Raw genomic sequence first — 22,316 nt, 5'->3', positions numbered from 1 at the left:
ACACTCACCATGGCACCCCCCAAACACCCACGCTATACAGAAAGGGAGCTAAGGACCATGGTGGACGAGATCCTGAAGGTGGAGCCACAGTTATTCGGGGCACAGGTCCAGCACACACCCATCGCCAGGAAGATGGAGCTATGGCAGACAATAATCAACAAGATCAATGCAGTGGGACACCATCCATGCACCAGGGATGACATCCGTAAGAGATCGAACGACCTGCGTGGGAAGGTCAGATCCATGGCATCAAGGCACCACATTGCAGTCCAGAAGACTGGGGGAGGACCTCCACCAACACCACCCAACTACACTGACTGGGAGGAATAGGTACTGGCCATTCTGCACCCTGAGGGACTCACTGGACTCACTGGAGAAATGGACTCGGGTAAATTACCCCATATCCATCACACCTGGAATGCATGCACCACCTCACCCCTCCAAATACCACCAGACCACAACCCCACCCAGGCCACAATCACTACATCCAGTCCCCCTGCATGTCCACAAACCCACTAACGGGCCCACATCCCTCCCCCTGTGCACAGCCACCCACCCCTGCAAGGAATCACATTGGCCTACAGCACCCACAATGCACCTCCACATCCTAATCAAAAAGCAATGCTAACCTCACGAAAGCATCCTGCATGGCTCCACAGTGTGAAAACCTGCACAAAACTGCCCAGTCCTGTGCCCCCCATCCGATCATGCAATTGTAACAGACATGTCCATTCCCCCCAACAGGCACCACCACCCATGCCACTGTGACGGACAGGACAAGGAGTGGCAGTGCCCAAAAGGGAGACAGAGGCCCCTCCCAGGACACTGCGGATGGAACCCTGAACATTGATGATCACCCTGGCCCCTCACACAGTCCTGGACTGTCACCATCCAGCAGCCCCACCCAGGATACCACTGACACCCCTACCACCCAGCTAACAACATCAGCCCAGGGCAACCGTCCCCACACCTGTGTATCCAGACCACAGACTAGTAGAACACATGGCCACAGAGGCCACAGTCACCCCCTACTAACAGGCAAGAAGACGATGGCCCTAGTACTAGTGGTATAGCCAGACTTGTGCAGGGGACACAGGCACAGGGGGCTAGGCCCAATGGGAGGGCATCAGTGGCCCGGGGGGAGGCCACAGGATGGATGCTGCAGCCCAGGATGTAATATCTGAGGTCCTGGGAGCATATCACCATACCCAGGACAGATTGGCCCAGATAGTATCCACCCTGGATCAGAGTCAAAGGATGCAGCTAGCATACCACCAGGAGGCCATGGAGCAGTGGAAACTGTACAATGCCACAATGGCCAGCATAGCAGGTGCGCTGCTGCACCGTGTCCTAACACAGCCTGAGGCCCACACAGACCAGGAAGCCCCTACTACAGGCCAGGATACAGACCAGACAACAACAGCATCAGCAGCAACTGCACATGTTCCACCCTCTCAGGACACACAGGGGGCATCCATCTCAACTCATACAGGCCAACACCAGGCACCCAAACAGACCCATAGGCCCAGAAATGGCACTGGAACACCTGCCAAGACCAAGGCCACCTTGAAAAAGTGACTCTTGTAAGAACTGTCCTCCAAGTGTCCCACTGAATCAACAACCAAACCGTGTGAAAACTACAGCAAACTCCTGTAAACATTGATGGACCTACCACTACTGCCAACAAATGCTGCAAACATATTGTACAACCACCAGTAGCCCACTCCCATCACTGTAATCTGCATGATTTAATCCCTGCACCAAATAAAACATCAGTTCACCTGTTAAAATGTCCCCTTTCATTATGTTGAAACAAAGTGAAGTATGGATGCAACTGTATGATAACTCATTTATTATTATTTGAGTAGCAGGAAATGCACCACAAGCATTACATGTTTTTGTGTCTACAGATGTGTTGAACTATTATACTATAATGTAACCTGTCCTATGCAGACCTGGTCACAGTGGCAATGAGTATTGACCCAACACCCACCTAGATGACAAGGCACACTGACAGTATGCTGCACAGACAGCAATCTCATCCAATTGTCCCACAAAGTTACTGGAAGTAGAGTTGTATCAGTTGGGTCCTGGAATTTACATCTTCCCCCTCCTCATCATCACCACCACTCTCATCCCCTCTCTGAGGAAGCTGGTCTGGATATACAGCATCCTCCTCCTCCAAGAGGGGAATAGAATTCCTCACAGCCACGTTGTGCAGCATGCAGCAGGCCACCCTATTCTACACACCTTTTCAGGCCCATAAGCCATGGAACCGTCAGAGATATGTAGGCAATTAAATCTAGCCTTCAGGAGACCTATTGTGTGCTCTATCACCCTCCTTGTACGTCCATGTGCCTCATTGTAATTCCTCTCTGCATCTGTTCCAGGATTCCTCACTGGTGTCAGGAGCCAACGCAAGTTGGGATAGCTAGAATCACCTAGAAAATGGTGCAAAACAGGACTGTCATTGACCACCCTCAGAGGCAGACAACCTGGCTGTCAGCTATGTGGCATTAAGTGTCAGAAATACCTATCTATGATCCGTACTCTGTCCTCTTGTAGTTGTTCCATCTTGCGTGGCACACTACTCTGCCTTAGCACAAAGGAATCATGGACTGATCCAGGGAACATGGCATTCACATGTGAGATGTACTGGTCTACAGTACACACCAATTGAATGTTCATGGAATTAAAATTCTTCCTGTTTCTGTACACCTGTTCACTGACTCTTGGGGGGATGATAGCTTTATGGGTGCCATCGATGGCACCTATCACATGGGGTATGTTGGCAAAGGCATAGAAGTCAGACTTGATGGCAGGGAGGTCAGCACTTTGGGGAAACCTCACATAGGACTGCAGGTGTCTTATAAATGCATTCAGGAATCTGGACAGAATAATGCTAAACATTGGCTGTGAAAAACCTGCACCCATGCCCACTGTCACTTGAAATGAGCTTGTGGCCAGGAAATGGAGTGCAGAGAGCCCCTGCACTTCAGTTGGGATTGCATGCTGATTACGATTAGCTGGTCTCAGTGCTGGATCCAGTAATGCACAAAGTTCATGAATAGTTGGACGAGTGAGTCTGTAATTGATAATGATGTGACGCTCCACCATGGCCTGCAAATCAACATGTGGTCTGTACACTGATGGGGCCCTCCCTCGCCACAAGGGTCCGTACCTAGGAGGAGTTCAAAACACATGTGAGGAACACACATACATCTGCACACATTGTTTCTCATTCAGCACTGCTGGCATGATTGTCGAGGACACAAATGCTTTGCATGTGTTACATTACAGCAACATGACCACAATGAAATATCAGGACTGGTCCGGTTAGGTAATGTTTATTGCTTCATGCCTATGGGTGTTTAGAGGACAATAGGGCCTGCATTGTGCTGATGAGGGTTTTACAACTGTGTAGTTAAGGCCAAAATGTCTGCCCCCTGTAATCCAGAAGTGTCGTGGTGGAAGTGACCTCATACCGCTAGCGGTTGACGTAATACCGTATGGCGGTGTTTACCACTGTGCGCAAATTCATTGGTTAACATGGTTGTCAATGGGCATTGTTAGAGTATCAGAATTGCCGCTGGTGGTGACGGTGCACACCGCCACGGTGCGTACGCGAACTCGTCACCCCAACTTCACTTGACTCCCAGATCTCGTGCATGCAGATACTCCACTGAGTGTACTGCTGTGTCCTGCCTCTGGTCATGGAAATGGCACGTATTGCAGGGGAAAGGGCCCCAGCCTTCACCAATGAGGAATTGGAGAAGCTTGTGGACAAGGTCCTGCCCCTGTTTGCCAAGCTCTATGGTTGGTCAGAGGTACAAGTGAATAGGAGGATTGGGATGCATGGATGTGTGTAATGGTGGTTGTTGACTGCATACATCTGTGCACTTGTGACACTGTATGGTCTAGGGTTCCGGACATGCTGCATGTGTGTGTGCTGTTAGGCTGTTTAAAATGTCCATCCCATAGTGGAGGTATAGCCAGCTGTATATGATTGGCCAGTGTCTGACCTCAGTGTTACTTTTCTGTGTGTCCCTTATAGGTAAGCGCTCACCAGAAGAGGGACTTTGGCATGCCATCGCCAAGGAGGTGTGGACCCTGGGGGTCTACAACAGGCGGACCACCCACTGCAGGAAGAGGTGGGAGGACCTGCGGCACTGGGCAAGGAAGATCTGTGAGGCCCAGCTGTGGAAGTTCTCCCAAAGAGGAAGGGGTGCCCGTCAGGCACTAACCCCCCTATGCAACGCATCCTGGCGGTGGCGTACACGGACCTGGATGGGCGCTTGAAGGCTGCCCAGCAGTCACAAGGAGGTGAGTACATATACCATATTTTGCCTCCTTGATGGATGTGTGTGTGTGTGCGTTCGTATTTATGCTGTCAAGTGGCAGGAACTCTGACTGATGTCGATCTACATAATGGCCCCCGTGGGGAGTAGGGTTGTTTGGCTCAAGTCTGCAGTACGTCGGGTCTTAAGTTCATTGGGGAATGGCTGTAGAGCAGGGTTCTGGCCACTAGTAAGGGGCATAGTCATGTGTATAGCGGTAGGTGCTGCCTGGTGAAATATTTTCTGGGTAAGTGTATGTGTGAACCACTAATGTACCTCCATTCAGCTACAGAGTGTCTCTCCTGTTTTGTCTCCCCATCCCTGTTCTCTTGTGTTGTCTGTGTACATCAGCATCATCTGGAGAGGGAGCTGAGGCACCGGCGAGTGGGGAGGCAGTGGCCAACGGATCCTCGAAGGCAGAGTTGTCTGACGCCAAGGGGACCAGTGGGTTGGAGGGCGAGGGGAGTACCACAGGGGAGGCAACTACCACTGGAGGTAGTCACTCCGATACCTCCTCCGATGGGAGCTCCCTGGCAGTGGCGGACCCTAGTGGGCCCATCCCTACTGCATCATCTTCCGCCACCCCCCCATACCATCACCACCCTCCCAGTAGCTCCCCACTGAGTTGCCCATGCCCGCTCACCCAGAAGGGTGGGCGTCTCCTTCGCCCCAGGCACCTCCACCCCTGCCCCAGTCAGCCCTGCTGCCCTCAAGGAGGAGGCTATTGACCTCCTGAGAACCATCTCTGTATGGCAGACAACCATCGTCAATGCCATCCAGGGGCTAGCATCAGAGGTGCAGCAGACCAATGCCTATCTGGATGGCATTCACAGTGCCGTGTCTGGCCCACAGAGATCTTTGCAGGCTCTGGCCTCCTCTTTGATGGCAGCCAGTGTCCCTGGTCATTCCGTCCCCTTCCAACCACCTCTACCCATTCCAGCACCCCACTCCCTTTACCCATCCAAAGCACACATTCTGACACGCAGGCACACACCTCAACACACAAGAAGCACACTTCAAAACACAAGTACCACACCTCCCAACACAAGCATACACACAGCCAATATTCATATGCACACACACCAACATCCACTTCCCCAGTGTGTCCACCTCATCCGCCTCCCTGTCTGTCCCCTGTACATGCACAGGCACTGCACCCTTGTTCAATGTTGATGACCCTATTCCTGCAGTCACCACAGTAGCACACATCCATTCATGCACCTCAGACACCACACCTCCACTCACCACAACAACTGTAGTTGACACATGCAGCACACTCACCAGACTTGGAGACACTCAGACAACATCAATTTACACTGGCAGCCTGTCTTGTCCCACTGTGTCCACCCCCCTCCTCCTAAGACACTCAAACACATCAAAACACCCACCCATCACACATCCACAAAACCTCAGCATACTGTCCAGTCACCTGCACCCAGGTCACACACACCTAGACCTGTCACAACCACTCCCTCTATCTCCACTCTCACACCTTCCTCCAGCTCCACCCCAATTGCACCTAAGAAACTTTTCCTATCCCGTGTTGACCTATTTGAACCCACTAGCCCACCCTGTCTCATCCCTACGTGCTCACCTCCTTGCCCTGTCCACTCCTCCCACATCACAGCCCGCCCCTGTCCATCCTTCCCATTCCTGTGCTACCTCCCCTGTGAGGAAGAGATCCCATGCTGGCCCAGAACATCTGCTGCACCCCAGGCCAAGTCCACTCCACCAGTTGCTGTGACAAAACCTAAGCCCCCTCCACCTTCCAAATGAAAATCTAAGCCCCCCTCCCAGTCGTAAATCCCCATCCCCTGCCCCTGTTCCCTGAGGTGCCTGGATGCCCCATTGCTGCCCCTATGAGGTGGAGTACTGTTGCACTTGTGGGAGTCAAGTTAGAGCCATTGTGGCCCATTGGACTTCTTTGGCTATGGACTGCCAATTGGCATTCTATGCACTTCTGTTGCTTAGTGAGCACAATAAAGGTTAATGTGTGGCTTGTGTTGTTTGAGGCACACTCTGGATCCGTGGTCTCTCGTTTCATTGTTTGGGGGTGTTGGGCACATGTATGTACTTTGGGCAGGTTGGATTTGCCTTGTGTCGGGTAAGTACTTTTTGCTGTGGGGTGGATGGCTTGTGCTGCTGTGAGGGGTCGTGGGAGCATTGCAGGGTGGGTGGAGTAGGTGGGTATGTAACTGTGCCCTTTCTTCCCTTGTTTAGTACATTGCCGTACTTACCGTCATCGTCTTCGTCAGCGGTCTCAGTCGTGGAGATATGTGGCAAGGAGCAGGGCTGGCATGATCTGCAACTCTCTCTCCATGTCTGCTTTGGCGTGTTGTGTGAGCCTCCGGTGAATGTTTCATTATATTTGGTTTGTTTCCGCCTGGCTTTGCATGGCGGTGGTTCCTGCCCCGGAACTGACAGCAGTCTAGTGCTTCATTATTTGATGGGCGGGTAGGGCCTTTCCGCCCGCCTGTGGGCGGGCTCTGCCATCTTTGTCGGCACTCCTCTGCTGGCAGTGAGTGGTTTTCAGGATGCCTGTATTTCAGTTGGTTCATTATTTGGTGGTTCGGACCACACGTCTGTTCGGTTGTTACCGCCACCACTGGTGGTGCGGTGTTTACCGCTGTGTTCATAATGAGGGCCTTAGCATAATTATAACCAAAAAAGGCAAAATGAGATGTCTGTGTGACATAGATTGCATAGTCCAGCTTGACATGTTGACATGTATGCAGGGACAATACAAAAGTGCCTCAGCCACATTTTGCAAAGGTCTCATCAGTGCATCATTTACCAATCATGGACAATAGCCTTGTCACTCAGCACATATGTAACTCAAGGGACACTCTCGAGCATGTTTCTTTTACTCCTGCATCACTTCCATTATCACATGTACATGACTATGCAACATATGACATCTGTCAATCCCTTAGTGGTCATGGACATGTCTTCCAGTAAAAGTGTTCTACACATCCATGACACAGTTGTGCCAACATTTCAACACATCATCTCTGTTTCAAAGAGATCATACACACTATACTGGGGATAAGGTAAGTGATGAGCTGTTTGCCAACAGCATGTTGTCTCACTGGCCTTTTCACGGTTTCATATGTTCAATTGGGATTCCCCCACTAGGCAGCCCTTATGCTTCACTTTGTAAATGTGGACTTTTGTCAAACAGCATGCAGTAGCATTTACACAACTGGAGTAATGCACAAAGTATTTATATTCCCCAACTGTTCCACCAACCTCAATTTGGAAGAAGTCCTGCAGGTCATGTTCAATCGCAAACAGGTCTGCCCATCGATGTTTACATTGCCGGACTGTCCCCTCCACCTGAAAGATCCAGTTCATATAGGACATAACCTTGACCCAACACAGCTTTCTGGCCTTGGTGCGGTAACCCTGGCTTACCCAGTTACCCTAGGCCACCATGTTGGGGACGTAGTGCAGGACCGAACATATGAAAACCCCCACCTCATCAGCTCCAAAATGATGGGCCCTACCCTTACCCAGCATTCTATACTCCTACAGTACCCTACACTCCTAAAACTATATAAATACTACCTTAACCCCAAATGACACAGCCACTTAACTACCCCTAATACAAGGACCCCGCAATACAACAACACACAGTAGACAAAACAATTATTACACACCAAGTGGAATCAAGGAACATTACAGGGACACAACACACCACTCCAAATGCACTCCATTTCTTTCCACAAAACAATAACATCCTCCCTCCAAGACAGACAAAAGGACTGCGAGTAGAAAAAGACGGTAAAAGTGAGTTTTCAGGTCCTGTTTTTGGGAATGTGTCAGGTTTTTTTCATGCGACGCTCAAAAGCATCATTTTTGTGTTGTCGCAATAGTGAAACATAGGGTAGTACATAAGCGTCGCATGGTATGCGTTGTATTTTTCACGGGTGACGTGTGTAAAAAGCTTGCATGTGGCCAATGCCTCATTTTTTGGGGTAGAAATGTGTGTAATGTGTGTTTTCAGATATATGGTGTTATACAGTACACATGTTCACATTTTCCATGCATTGTGGATTGATGTCTTACTTATGTAAATTCGGAAAGCACATACTGCTCTCTACATGTGTACAATGTATGTGTAGGCTGTTTACAGGGGTGATGATACATACCTTACAGGGATATGTACATGCTAAGACTAGATTTTGTTATATTATTGTACATGTGAACTACAGGTATTTGTTTCATGTGCTGACATTGTGTTGTCATCAAATTCCAATGTCCATGTCACACCCATGGATGTCATGTACTTGACATGGAATGTGATTGTTCCATCAACATGTAGACTTGTGCACATGTCACATATTGGCCCTCATTCTGACCCTGGCGGTCGGTGATAAAGCGGCGGCCAACCCGCCAACAGGCCGGCGGTCCAAAATATGCAATTCTGACCCTGGCGGGAACCGCCAACACAGCCCGCCGCATTAACACTCCGCCCGCCACGGCGGAACAAACAAACAGCGCGGCGGTCCCCGCCAACAGCCAGGCGGCAGACAATGTACCGCCCACCCTATCACAACCCACCAATCCGCCACCTTTTCCGGGGCGGGAGCACCGCCGATAAAAACACGGCGGAAACAGACTACGAACGGGAAAACGCTCACCTCCACATACACCACGCGAGATTCCGGCAGTATGGAACCCGAGTTGCAGGTCATCCCCGCACTCCTATACCTGCTCCTGTACCAGGAGCACGCCCGGCGGCGCGGAAGACATCGGTGAGTACTGCACCTACGACACAGGGGAGGGAAAAGATTACCGGCACACACCCACCCACCCACACCCACTACAACACACACATCAATGCATTCCCACAGATCACTGTCACAAACCCCCCCCTTCCGAAATAATGCAAAGACCAAAAGAAGAGATCTCAAACGGGCAGATATATTGAAAAATGGACAGAAGTAATCCAAATAAATAAATAAACTATGTACAAAATATATACAGCTACTAAATGTAGTCCAACCACTGTCCGTGGACCACAGGGGTCCTGAGCAAAGGGGCAAGGCCCAGTCCCACGACAAGAACTCCACGGAGAGAACACTGCAGGGGCATCAGAAAGAAAAAAGGACAGGCACCTCAGGGGGAAGGGAAGGGGGGGCACCTCAGCCACTTGAGTACACGACGCCAGATCCACGAGGGGACTCCATGACCACTGGCCCATCCTGGGGATAGCAAAGCCACAGTCCAAACAGTCCATACAGTGGGTGGCCTGCCCACTGGGCCATCCTGGGGAGAGCAAAGCCACAGTCCAAACAGTCCATACAGTGGGTGGCCTGCCCACTGGGCCATCCTGGGGAGAGCAAAGCCACAGTCCAAACAGTCCATACAGTGGGTGGCCTGCCCACTGGGCCATCCTGGGGAGAGCAAAGCCACAGTCCATACAGTCCATACAGTGGGTGGCCTGCCCACTGGGCCATCCTGGGGAGAGCAAAGCCACAGTCCATACAGTCCATACAGTGGGTGGCCTGCCCACTGGGCCATCCTGGGGAGAGCAAAGCCACAGTCCATACAGTCCATACAGTGGGTGGCCTGCCCATTGGGCCATCGTGGGGAGAGCAAAGCCACAGTCCAAACAGTCCATAACAGACTCCACTGCCACTGGAGGAGGCATGTTGGCCAGAGGACATCCTGCAGCCCTGCCCGAGACAGATCCTGCCCTGCCACGTCTGCCAAAGGGCCAGCGGTTCCTGCCTGGAAGGGCCCAGTTCAGCGGTTCTTGAGACGGCGGTCCCCAGCGGAGCGGTGCTGGAGACGGCGGGGCCCAGTTCAGCGGTTCTTGCCTTGAAGGGCCCAGTTCAGCGGTTCTTGCCTTGAAGGGCCCAGTTCAGCGGTTCTTGCCTTGAAGGGCCCAGTTCAGCGGTTCTTGCCTTGAAGGGCCCAGTTCAGCGGTTCTTGAGACGGCGGTCCCCAGCGGAGCGGTGCTGGAGACGGCGGGGCCCAGTTCAGCGGTTCTTGCCTTGAAGGGCCCAGTTCAGCGGTTCTTGAGACGGCGGTCCCCAGCGGAGCGATGCTGGAGACGGCGGGGCCCAGTTCAGCGGTTCTTGCCTTGAAGGGCCCAGTTCAGCGGTTCTTGAGACGGCGGTCCCCAGCGGAGCGGTGCTGGAGACGGCGGCCATTCTATGGCCAACTGCTCATTGCCTGGTGGTGCCCTCCTGGGCAGCGGGGATGGTGCTCCTTCAATGCCCACCTGGGCTGTGGGTGGTGGGGCCCTCCTGGCCAGCTGGGCTGGGTCCTCCCTGGGCAGCGGCTATGGGGGTGGTGGGCTCTCCCGGGGCAGCTGTGCCGGTTCCTCCCGGGGCAGCGGCTATGGGGGTTGCGGGCTCCTCCTGGGCAGCTGTGACGGGTCCTCCATGGGCAGCAGGCCTGCTGCCTGACTTCTCCGCCTTGCTGCCCTTGCCCTCCTTAGTCGGGAGTCTGTGGCCCTTTCCTCCCTTTGGAGCTGTGGCTGTTGACGGTGGCTGGCTAGTGTCCTGGGGGGATATCGAATCCGGGCTCCGGCGGCGGCCCTTCCGCCTTCTGCTCCTCTTCCCAGGGGGTGGGCTGGCTGTCCCCTTGCTGCTGGGCGAAGATCCAGACCTGCGGGCTGGTGGGCTCCAATAGCCCTGCACCCTTGTCAAGGGGGCTGCAGGGCTGGTGGTGGCTGAGGTGCTCTTTTTACCCTGACGAGAAGGAGGGGGGGGCTCAGGGTCAGGAAAGAAGGTAGCAGTAGAGAGATAGATTTTCTTGGGACAATGAAGAGTGGTAGGTACAGTGGGTATGGGAGTGGAGGGAGAGGATGTGGTTGTAGGCGAGACAAGTTTGCTGTCTTTGGGTGCAGGTGCAGGAGCGGGAGGCTGTCGTGAGGTGGATGGCTGTTGGGTGGGTGGGTGGCTGCGTTTGTGTGGTGTGGAAGAGGGGGTGACAGACACAGTGGGAGAGGACACAGGGGACGTGTAAATGGCAGTGGGGGTGGTGACTGCACGTGTGCGGACTGGAGTGGAGGGTATGCTGGTGATGGAAACACTGGCTGATGGTGAGGTGAATGAAGGTGTGAGTGTAGACGTCACAGGGAGGGAGGAGGGAGACGAGGAGGTGGGGGTCACAGAGGTGGTAGTGACTGTTGGCATGTCTGCATCAGAATGTTGCTTGTGTGAATGTCTGCGTGATCTGTGGTGCTTATGTTTGGATGAGCTGCTCTTGGGTGTTGAGGTGTGTGCAGGCTGGCCTGATGGTGTGGGTGGGACAGGCAGAGGAACAGGAGACTGGGAGGAGGGAGTTAGTAGAGGGAGGCAGGAGACAGGGACAATGGCTGCCGTCAGTGCTGAGGCCAGAGCCTGGAACGATCGCTGATGGGCAGCCTGACCCGAATGAATGCCCTCCAGGTACGCATTGCTGCGATGAACCTCCCTCTCCACCCCCTGGATGGCATTCAAAAGGGTAGTCTGCCCAACAATGAGCGTTCGGAGGAGGTCAATGACCTCCTCACTGAGGGCAGCGGGGGTAACAGGGGCAGGGCCTGAGGTGCCTGGGGCGAAGGAGATGCCCGGCTTCCTGGCAGAGCGGGCACAGGACGAACGCTGAGGGGCTGCTGGGAGGGCGGAGATGGTGTGCTGGGTGGCGGCTGTACCTGTAATGGCGGGGGGCACGGATGGTGCCACCCCCGCAAGGGAGCTCCCTTCCGAGGACGTGTCCGTGTCGCTGCAGGGTCCAGTCGTCCCCGTTGTGGAGCTCCCCTCGCCCTCCGTCTCACTGGTCCAGTCAGACTCTGTGGCATGGCCCTCCTGGGCCATGTGAGATGCAGCTCCCTCCTGCCCCGATGCCACTTCTCCTCCGCCTGATGATGCTGATGCACACAAGCACAGAAAGACAAACAAAAAGGGGGGGGGAGAGAGAAATAAAGAGATTTTGAGTACATGGATCACCGGTACAGTTAGCGGACATGACAGACACAGATGCCCCCTGCACTAAGTTGCGCACTTGGGGTCCGCTACGCATTCCGTGGAACATGCCCTACACGCCTAGAGTTGACAACTGCACCCATGGATGACACGACCCAGGGATGGCTGTACTGACACACTACTGAGGGTGGTGGCTGGGGACACAGGGGTTACGGGGGTGCCCAGCCTACAGATATCGCCCTGGCCTAGGGGGACCCACAGCCCTCCTCCCCCACCCAGACACCTCCACTGCGCGACAACAGAGTAGATAATGCTTGTACTCACCCCCTTGTGTCTGCTCTGCTGCCCTCACGCGCCCATCCAAATCAGGGTAGGCCACCGCCAGGATCCGGAACATCAGGGGGGTCAGTTGACGGCAGGCACCCCGCCTACGTTGGGAGGCCATCCCCAGCAGAGACTCGGCGGTCTTCTTGGTCCCGCGGCGGATGTCCTCCAACCTCTTGTGGCAGTGGGTGCCCCGTCGATGGTGGACCCCCAGGGTCCGGACTTCCTTGGCGATGGCACGCCAAATCCCGATCTTCTCATGGGCGCGGACCTATGTGACACGTACAGGGAGGGAGAAATACCACGTTCAAGTTTGTCTGCATTTTCGTTGCCAGTGGCCCAACGCCCCCCATCCCCGCCAGGCCCCCCGCCAGGCCCCCCGCCAGCCCCAACATGCCCCCCATCCCCGCCAGGCCCCCCGCCAGGCCCCCCGCCAGCCCCAACATGCCCCCCATCCCCGCCAGGCCCCCCGCCAGGCCCCCCGCCAGGCCCAACATGCCCCCCATCCCCGCCAGGCCCCCGCCAGGCCCCCCGCCAGGCCCCCCGCCAGGCCCAACATGCCCCCCATCCCCGCCAGGCCCCCCGCCAGCCCCAACATGCCCCCCATCCCCGCCAGGCCCCCCGCCAGGCCCCCCGCCAGCCCCAACATGCCCCCCATCCCCGCCAGGCCCCCCGCCAGCCCCAACATGCCCCCCATCCCCGCCAGGCCCCCCGCCAGGCCCCCCGCCAGCCCCAACATGCCCCCCATCCCCGCCAGGCCCCCCGCCAGCCCCAACATGCCCCCCATCCCCGCCAGGCCCCCCGCCAGGCCCCCAAGCCAGCCAGTGGCCCCAAATCCATATAGAATTAAACTCACTTGTTGGTCTGGAGGACCGTAGAGTAGCGAATACTGGGGGAGGACCCCATCCACAAGTTTCTCCAACTCCTCTCCAGTGAAGGCAGGGGCCCTTTCCCCAGTCGCAGCAGCCATTGTCCCTTCCAGACCGAGGTCACAGCAACACTTGCAGTATAGGTCCTCTCCTGTGAAAGTTCAAGTCGCAAGTGGATAAGTAGATAGGAAATGGCGGTCACGTCCGCGGCGGTGCGTACCGCGGCGGTGCGTACCGTCACCGCCGGCGCCCTTCGCCATTGGCTCCTGAAACCCATAGGCTTCAATGTTAACCAATGCGGCTTCGCGCCGCGGTCTTCGACCACCGACCGCCACGGTGTGCCACGCCAGCGCATTGACCTCACATCCCATTGTCACACTTCACAGGTCAGGCAGCCGCCATTTCGAGGGTCCACATGGCTCAATTTCAACTGCGTCACACAGGCCTAGGCCTTGCATAGCCACTCAGACACGCCATTCACTGCATAGAGAATCGTTTACTGTGCAAGCTGTGAGTACGTACCTGTGGGTTGCTTGACTCTGTGCTCCATGTTGTCCTTCCTAGGCACCGTCCGCTGGGTTTGGCGAGGAGACGGATGAATCCTCGCGTGTACCGACCGCTGGTGGACCTGTCGACAATGGAAGAACGCCACATTATCCTGACCTACCGGCTTGACCATGCCACTATACATGAACTGTGTGCCCAGCTGGAGCCCGACCTGATGTCCCCCATCCGCCAACCCACAGGGATTCCCCCTCTGGTGCAGGTCCTGTCAGTACTCCATTTCCTGGCAAGTGGGTCATTTCAGACAACAGTGGGAATTGCTTCTGGGATGTCTCAGCCCATGTTTTCGAAGGTGTTATCCAGAGTGTTGTCTGCCCTGATGAAATACGTGAGGAGCTACATCATTTTCCCTGAGGACATATTCCCAACGTCATTGGTGCCATTGATGGGACCCATGTGGCTTTGGTTCCCCCAAAAGACAGGGAGCAGGTGTACAGGAACAGAAAAAGTTACCATTCCATGAACATCCAGGTGGTGTGTTTGGCTGACCAGTACATCTCGCATGTAAATGCCAAATTCCCAGGGTCAGTGCATGACGCCTACATCCTGAGGAATAGCAGCATCCCTTACGTGATGGAACAGCTAGAGAGACACCGTGTATGGCTATTGGGGGACTCTGGGTACCCCAACCTGTCGTGGCTACTGACCCCAGTAAGGAATCCCCGGACCAGGGCAGAGGAACGGTACAATGAGGCCCATGGGCGTACTAGGAGGGTGATCGAACGCACCTTTGGCCTCCTAAAGGCCAGGTTTCGGTGCCTGCATATGACAGGTGGATCCCTAATGTACTCACCTAAGAAGGTGTGTCACATCATCGTGGCCTGCTGCATGCTTCACAACCTGGCTTTGCGCCGCCAGGTGCCTTTCCTGCAGGAGGATGGTCGAGACGGTGGTGTTGTGGCAGCTGTGGAACCTGTGGAGAGTGACGAGGAGGAAGACGACGGGGCTGAAACAGACAACAGGGACAGAATCATTGAACAGTACTTCCAATAGGACACAGGTAACAATTCAAACATAATTTAGTAAATGTGAACTACTCTCCTGCATCTCTGCTGCCTGTCTATTTGCCCCAGTGTATGATGACTGAGTTGTGGCTTTTCCCTCCCTATTTCAGATCTGGGGTCCCCACTACGAGTCCTGTGCTTCGTTTCCCCATGGACTACAGCTTTGTGGCAGCTGTTTGTTGACTTCACTATGTACATGGACATATTTGCACTGTCATGTCAATTACAATATTTTGAAATCACAGCCAGACTCCAGATAGTTTTGTGCAAAATAGGTGTTTATTTCAGTGCTCAAAATGGGATGGGTGGTTTCAAGTGGGTGGGGGCTATGGTGAAGGAATGTCCATGGCAGAGTCCAGAGTAACAGTCACACAGGTGCATTGTCCAGAGGCCTGTGGAGAGATGGAGCATGGGCAGTTCAAGGATGGACAGGGTGACAATGTGGGACAGTGGGATGACATCAGGTGGTATCCTTTGCTGGCGGGGGTCTTGACATCCTACTCTGTCTTTTTGCGAGATCTCAGGGCCCTCTTGCGGGTGGTTCTTCTCCTGCAGGAGGTGGGGGTCTGGTGGGCTTCTGTTGTGCGGGGGCCTCCTGTCCACACGCGCCGGCGGAGGTGGTTGGCAGTTCTTGGTCCAGGCTAGTGGCAGGGGCCCTTTGTTGTTGTTGGGTGTCCGTCCTGGTGTTGATGAGGTCCTGCAGCAGCCCTACCATGGTAACCAGGGTGGAGGTGAGGGCTCTGATGTCCTCCCTGTACCCCCGATAGTGTTCCTCCTGCAGTACCTGGATCTCCTGGAACCGGGCCAGTACCGTCGCCATCGTCTCCTGGGAGCGGTTGTATGCTCCCATGATGGTGGTGAGGGCCTCGTGGAGAGTGGGTTCCCTGGGCCCGTCCCCCCCTGTCGCACAGCTGCCCTCCGAGTTGCCCTGTTTCCCTGGGCCTCTGCCCCCTGGCCGGTGTGCCCACTACCACTGCCCCCAGGTCCCTGTTGTTGTTGGGGTGGTGGGTTATCCTGGGTGCCCTGTAGTGGTAGACACACCGCAGATTTACGCGCCCTGGAGACAGAGGCATGGGCCCGCTGGGTGGGAGCTGTGCTGGTGTTCCCAGAGGGGTTTGGGTCTGTAGTGGCCTGTGCCTGTGTGAGGGGAACCGACTGTCCAGAGGTCCCCGATGGTCCGGGCTGGTCATCGGTGTCCAGGTCGACAGAGCTGCTGTCATCGCTGACGGCCTCTTGGGTGGGGGGTGTGGAGAATTCTGGGCCCTCCGTGGCGGTGTGTTGACGGTCGGGTCCTGCAGGGGTATAGAGGTATGGTTATAGTTTCAATGTGTGGCATATGGGTGTATCTGTGGGTTCCCGTGTCCCCAAGTGCTGGCATTCGTGTGTGGGGGCTTTGGTGAGGGTGGCTTGTGGGGGGATGTGTATATGCATTGGGCATGCTTTGGTGATGGGTGTCCATGCTTAGTGGACGCATGCAGGCCTAGGTTTTGGGATGTGTGGGTTGTGATGGTGAGACATTGGCAGGGAATAGGTGTGCTGGGGGTGGGGGTGAGGATGGTGGTGGGGGTGAGGGTGGGGGTGAGGATGGGGGTGGGGGTGAGGGTGGGGTTCGAGGATGGGGGTGAGGGTTGGGGTATGATTTGGCATGCAGGTGGGGGGGGAGCAGTAGTGAAGCTTCAACTTACCAGTATCCATTCCTCCGCCGACTCCTGCGAGGCCGTCAGGATGCAGGATGTTCAAGACTTCCTCCTCCCATGTTGTAAATTGTGGGGGTTGAGGTGGGGGTCCTCCGCCAGTCTTCTGCACGGCGATGTTGTGCCTGGATACCATGGAACGCACCTTCCCCCGTAGGTCGTTCCATCGCTTCCTGATGTCTTCCCGATTTCTGGGGTGCTGTCCCACAGCGTTGACCCTGTCGACAATCCTCTGCCATAGCTCCGTCCTCCGGGCAATGCTGGTGTATTGGATCTGTGTGCCGAAGAGCTGGGGCTCTACCCGAACGATTTCCTCCACCATGACCCTGAGTTCTTCGTCTGAGAAGCGGGGGTGTCTTTGGGGTGCCATGGAGTGGTGTGTATGATGTGTGGGGTGGAGTATGTGTAGTTAAGTGTGTTGAGTGTGGTGGTGTGTGTTGTTTTGTGTGTGGATATTGTGTGGGTGATGGTGTAGTGTGCCTCTGTGTGATGGTATTCTGTGATCGCTGATGTGTCTCTCAGTGCTTCTTTCTGAATTTTTTGTCGTAGGGGTTTGTGGGTGATGTGGGTGTGTGTTTTATATTGTATTGTGTGTGTGGGAGTGGTGTGTGTATGTGTATCAGGTGTGTGGAATTCAAATCGGCCAATGTGGCTGAGTTTTGTTCGTTTGTGTGTATTCTGACCGCGGCGGTGTGTACCGCCAATGGAAAACCGCGTTTGAAAGACCGCCGCGTGGATTCGTGGGTCGTAATGGCATGGGCGTATTTCTGTTGGCGTGACGGTGGAGGTTTGGTCACCTCCACTTTTCCGCCGACCGCTGGTCTGGCGGTCTGTTGTGGCTGTCGGATTTTCGGAGGTTTGCCTGCTGCGGGTCAGAATGACCGTGGCGGGTTACCGCGACCGCGGCGGAATTATGGAGGATTTCTGACCGGCGGTAGGCGCCTTTTACCGCCGAGGTCAGAATGACCACCATTATGTCCGGCATCCTGAAGTGCAGAGTGCGTGCTGTCATGCAAGGTTGTTTCATTTAGTGCTGCAGACATGTTTTGGGCTGTGATGGACGGAAAATTATAATGGTGTATTTTTTATGAGCACTATCTTTGCTCATAATGGTATATTACATGTTGTCCAATGTTGAAACATCTCTCCTGTACCTAGGTGTGCAGAGGTGATTTCACCATACACCAGTTATGTTGCTGAATCTTTGCATTTGTGCATGCTCAAATTTGTAAAACACGCAATGCAAGGGGCAACAAGGGACTAAAATTAGGTAGTGATTTGTGTAACAGTTCCTTACACATACACTTTGACAGTTGCATTGCTCTTCATCTGTCATTTCACTGACTTAGTTTTGACACACACACTCCATGGCAGGGCTGTTGTCAGACAAGGAGTGCAGAGCACACATCAGTTCACAATGATGTACAATGACACAAAACCATTGCCTTCACTCCTCTGCCCTATTATCTACTAGGGACCTACAGGTCGATTGGTGTCAGCCATACTAATAATCTACTGCGACTCAGTGGTCAATTGGTATTAGCCATGCCCTATTATCTACTAGGTACTTACAGGTTGATTGGTGTCAGCCATACCCATTATCTACCGGGGCTCAGTGGTCACTTGATATTAGCCATGCCCTATTATCTACAAGGGACTTACAGGTCGATTGGTGTCAGCCATACCTATTATCTACTGGGACTCAGTGGTCACTTGGTATTAGCTATGCCCAATTATCTACTAGGGACTTACAGGTTGATTGATGTCAGCCATACCAATTATCTACTGGGTCTCAGTGGTCAATTGGTGTTAGCCATGCCCTATTATCTACTTAGGACTTACATGACACTGTGATATGTGGTGTTCATGTCTTCCATCTGTGCTGTTATACTTCACTGTAAACATTGGGACAGGTACATGTGTTGCAACCTGCAGTACAAAGAGTGTCAGTGCCAACATGCCTCACTCATACTTGTTAGTGCTGGGCTATCACACTGGGGTACTTGCTAACAGTGGGAGTGTGATGTAAAGTAGCATAAACAATGGGTAAGCTTGTGTGTGGGCTCACATGGCTATAGTGTTTATTTGTAGACTAAATTTGACATTTTGTGATGGTTCCCACACATTGCAGCTACCTTGTGTACTGTGTTTTTTGTTACTTGGCTACCACTGTTTGTAGATTCTTTATTAGCTCCTCATCCTCACTGTCTAGCCTTTCGTGCATGTTACAGTATTTGATTACCACAAAACTTACTCATACACTTTGGTTCATCTCCAAGACTATAACTATTTGCTATGGCATTTCCATTGTATGCAGGATTGGTGGCTGACTCCCACAAATTTACTGACTTCAGCCACAACACTTGCGCAGTCTGTGAGTGGCCTCCACAAAGTGGCTGGGCGAGTTGAGTAGAAGAGTGTTTCAGATGTACTTCAAAATGTGTGGGTTTCACATGTTTACTCCCACACAGCTGCTTCTAATACCCTTTGTCAGTTGCACAATGAGTGGGGATTGCATGTATGGTTAGTTCTGACAGATATGAATGCAACATGCCTGTGGTACTATGTCCATGTCCTGTGTGCCACATTCATATTTCCTAGGATTTGGAACATGAAATCTCGTACTTTTATATGCATGCAAGATGACAACTGGCTTGAGTGTGAAAGGGCTAGACATTGGGGTGTTGTATCCTATGTATTACAGTGGTTATTGTCACACATGTGGTTGCCAGTGAGAGGTGTGTTGGCATTTTTCTCCTGTGATAGTGCCAGTCACACATTGATGTGTCAAATAGCTCACAGTGACCCATTGATGCTGGCACTGTCTACTGCTGTCCTACCTTTGCTTAACCTATGAATGGCATTCATCACTTGGATCTTAATTTTTTCTGCTGTCATGTTTTATTCTGACAGACTTGTGCGATATGTGAGTTGCTATGTGATAACTATGTTTAAATGGCAGTGCATCCATTTCACTTGCACATTCATTCCTCAGTGCATTGTGTGTGTGTGCTGGTACTTCTAGAGTGTGTGAGTCCTTGTCTACTAACTGTTGTGGGCTACTCATGGATTCAGATTTGTGGAATGATTTACTGTTGCATACTAATATGTAAAATTACTCCAAGACAGTTGTGAGGAAAAGTGGTTTATTTACAGCAGTGGTGCATAGTGGCTATATGTTGGCAGTATTCATGAAAACATTTTTGCACTAATACTGCCCTTCTGCGGGCCCAGCAGCAGTATTAAATAGTCATCATTCATGTGGTGGGGATCATTGTCCTTATCCTCCCCCCTGGTGACGTCCACCTGTTTCTCCAAGGGGACATTGGTCCTCACACATATATTGTGCAATATGATACCCACAACTATAATTTTCCACACCAGTGGTGGTGAGTACAATAGTTTGCATCCAGAAAAATCAAGGCATCTGAAGCGGTCCTTTAGAATGCCAAATGTCCTCTCCAGCATGTCCCTGGTCTTTTTGTGTGCCTCATTATAAGCCTTCTCAATTCTGTTTATGGGTTAGCAACTTGGGTCATCACCCACGGTTGGATGCCATATTCCTGGTCCACTGCAATAGGAGAAGGAAGACCGCGTTAGACTTGCCCTTGTGTATCTTTTTGACTGGCCTTGCACAGTATAGGTACATGAATTAGGGGATCAGACTTACTTCTCACATTGTATGAGTTCCTATTTGCATACATGATTATATTGGTGTGTTGTGGCACTCCTTCCAGTTGAGTATGAAGCCTCAAGGACATGGGGACTGTAATATTTGAATGGCATTACAGTTGAACCATGAAGGATGTGTGTGATGTATTCAGATGAATTTTCTTGTAAGATGTGACTTACCAAGGAGCCATGTTGTGTGAGTTTGATCTCTTTGGGTGTGTTCTGTGCCATGAAACAGGTGTAGTGCCTTGTATGTAGCCTGCATACCACACACCGCTTTGGCATGGTACTCTTCCCCTGCCCAAATGGCTATTTTTCATATTTCCCAACTCACATGCATGTGTGTGTGGGCATCATGCAAAGTATGGCATAATAGCTTGGGATGTATTGCCATGTTTGTGGATTTGTGGGTAGCCCCTTTGGCACCGGATCTGACAGGAATTGTCTTGCAGCCCCACCCAACACCACTGGGGCATATCAGCAGTATGCCATGACTACTAGATATGGAGCATTGCTGTCCTCAGGCACTGTGCTGATACTTGTTCAGCTGCCAAGTTGCAACATGGTGTTCTGCTTTGCCTCTTATCTCATAACTGAGCTTACAGAACCTCTCTGGAATGCACTTCTGAGTTTAAAGAAGACATTTATTGTTATTAATTCTCCACCACGAGGTTCATGAGAGACGAAATCAGTAGATTGGAAGCACACGTTCAAAAGTAGTCGCAGTAATGAAAGCAAAATATATCAAAGTACTTCTCAGTTGCAATGTACACAGCAAATATATGTGATTCTATTGTAGCACAACTTCAAAGCAAAGCATAAAAGTCAAAATTCATCACCCGATGGGAAAGGCTGTAGGGCCTATATTCAGCTTCATCTTTCTGTGGTCTGCAAGTTGATGACTCCGGTCAACTGCGAGAAAGAGATTTTCTACCCAAACAGGAGACAGGCAACTGACGTCTAGCTCCTGTCTGAAGTCAAAGCAGATGCAATCTACCCCTGCTGGCCAATTCTCCCAAGCTCACTCGCTCTCAGACTGGATTGCGAGGTAAACACAAAATCTACGTGCTCTTATCAGCTAAGGTCTGGTGTGAAGAAAACAGCTTGGTCCATCTTGTGGAAAAACACAGCTCATCTGCAATGTCTAACCCCACGTTAAAGCCAATAGGCAGCTAACCTAAATATCAAATGTAATGTCTAACCCCACGTTAAAGCCAATAGGCAGCTAAACTGAATACAGAATGTAATGGCTAATGTCATGTCAAAGCCAATAGGCAGCTAAACTGAATACAGAATGTAATGTATAATGCCATGTCAAAGCCAATAGGCAGCTAAACTGAACAAAACATATAGGTGGTCATCACAACCCTGGCGGACGGTGTTAAAGCGGCGGTAAGACCGCCAACAGGCCGGTGGTAAAAAAATTGGAATTATGACCGTGGCAGAAACCGCCAACAAAGACAGCCACTTTAACACTCCAACCGTCACAGCGGTACAAACAAACAGCGCGGCGGTCACCGCCAACAGACAGGCGGAAGACAATGTACCGCCCACAGTATCACAACCTACCAATCCGCCACCTTTTCCGGGGCGGATTCACCGCAGATAAAAACATGGCAGAAACAGCCATTTCAAAGGGAAAACGCTTACCTCTACACACTCCACGAGGAAGGAGGGCACAATGGAGCCGGAACTCCATATTCTGCCAGCGCAAGTCTTCCTGCTCCTCTACGAGGATCATCAACGCCGGCGGCGAAGACCACGGTGAGTACTGCACCTACGACATAGGGGAGGGGTGGAGGCAAAAACACAGGGACACACACAACCAACAACCCAACCCCCACCCCGACCCTCACCCACTACAACACACACACACCAATGCATATCTATACATTACAGTAACAACCCCCAACCCCCTGGAAGAATGCAA

The 22,316-nt window shown here is 52.6% G+C and overlaps 1 protein-coding gene across 1 annotated transcript in view; it reads left to right on the top strand.

Moving 5' to 3' along the window:
- The window catches only part of LOC138262023 (ATP-dependent translocase ABCB1-like), a 935,493-nt gene that overhangs the window by 37,090 nt on the left and 876,087 nt on the right, over positions 1–22,316 (top strand). The gene's annotated exons all lie outside the window — the stretch shown is intronic.

The sequence above is a fragment of the Pleurodeles waltl genome, chromosome 10 (assembly GCF_031143425.1).
Source record: "Pleurodeles waltl isolate 20211129_DDA chromosome 10, aPleWal1.hap1.20221129, whole genome shotgun sequence".
Classification (NCBI taxonomy): Eukaryota; Metazoa; Chordata; class Amphibia; order Caudata; family Salamandridae; genus Pleurodeles; species Pleurodeles waltl.
This window is presented reverse-complemented; position numbering and strand designations above follow the sequence as displayed.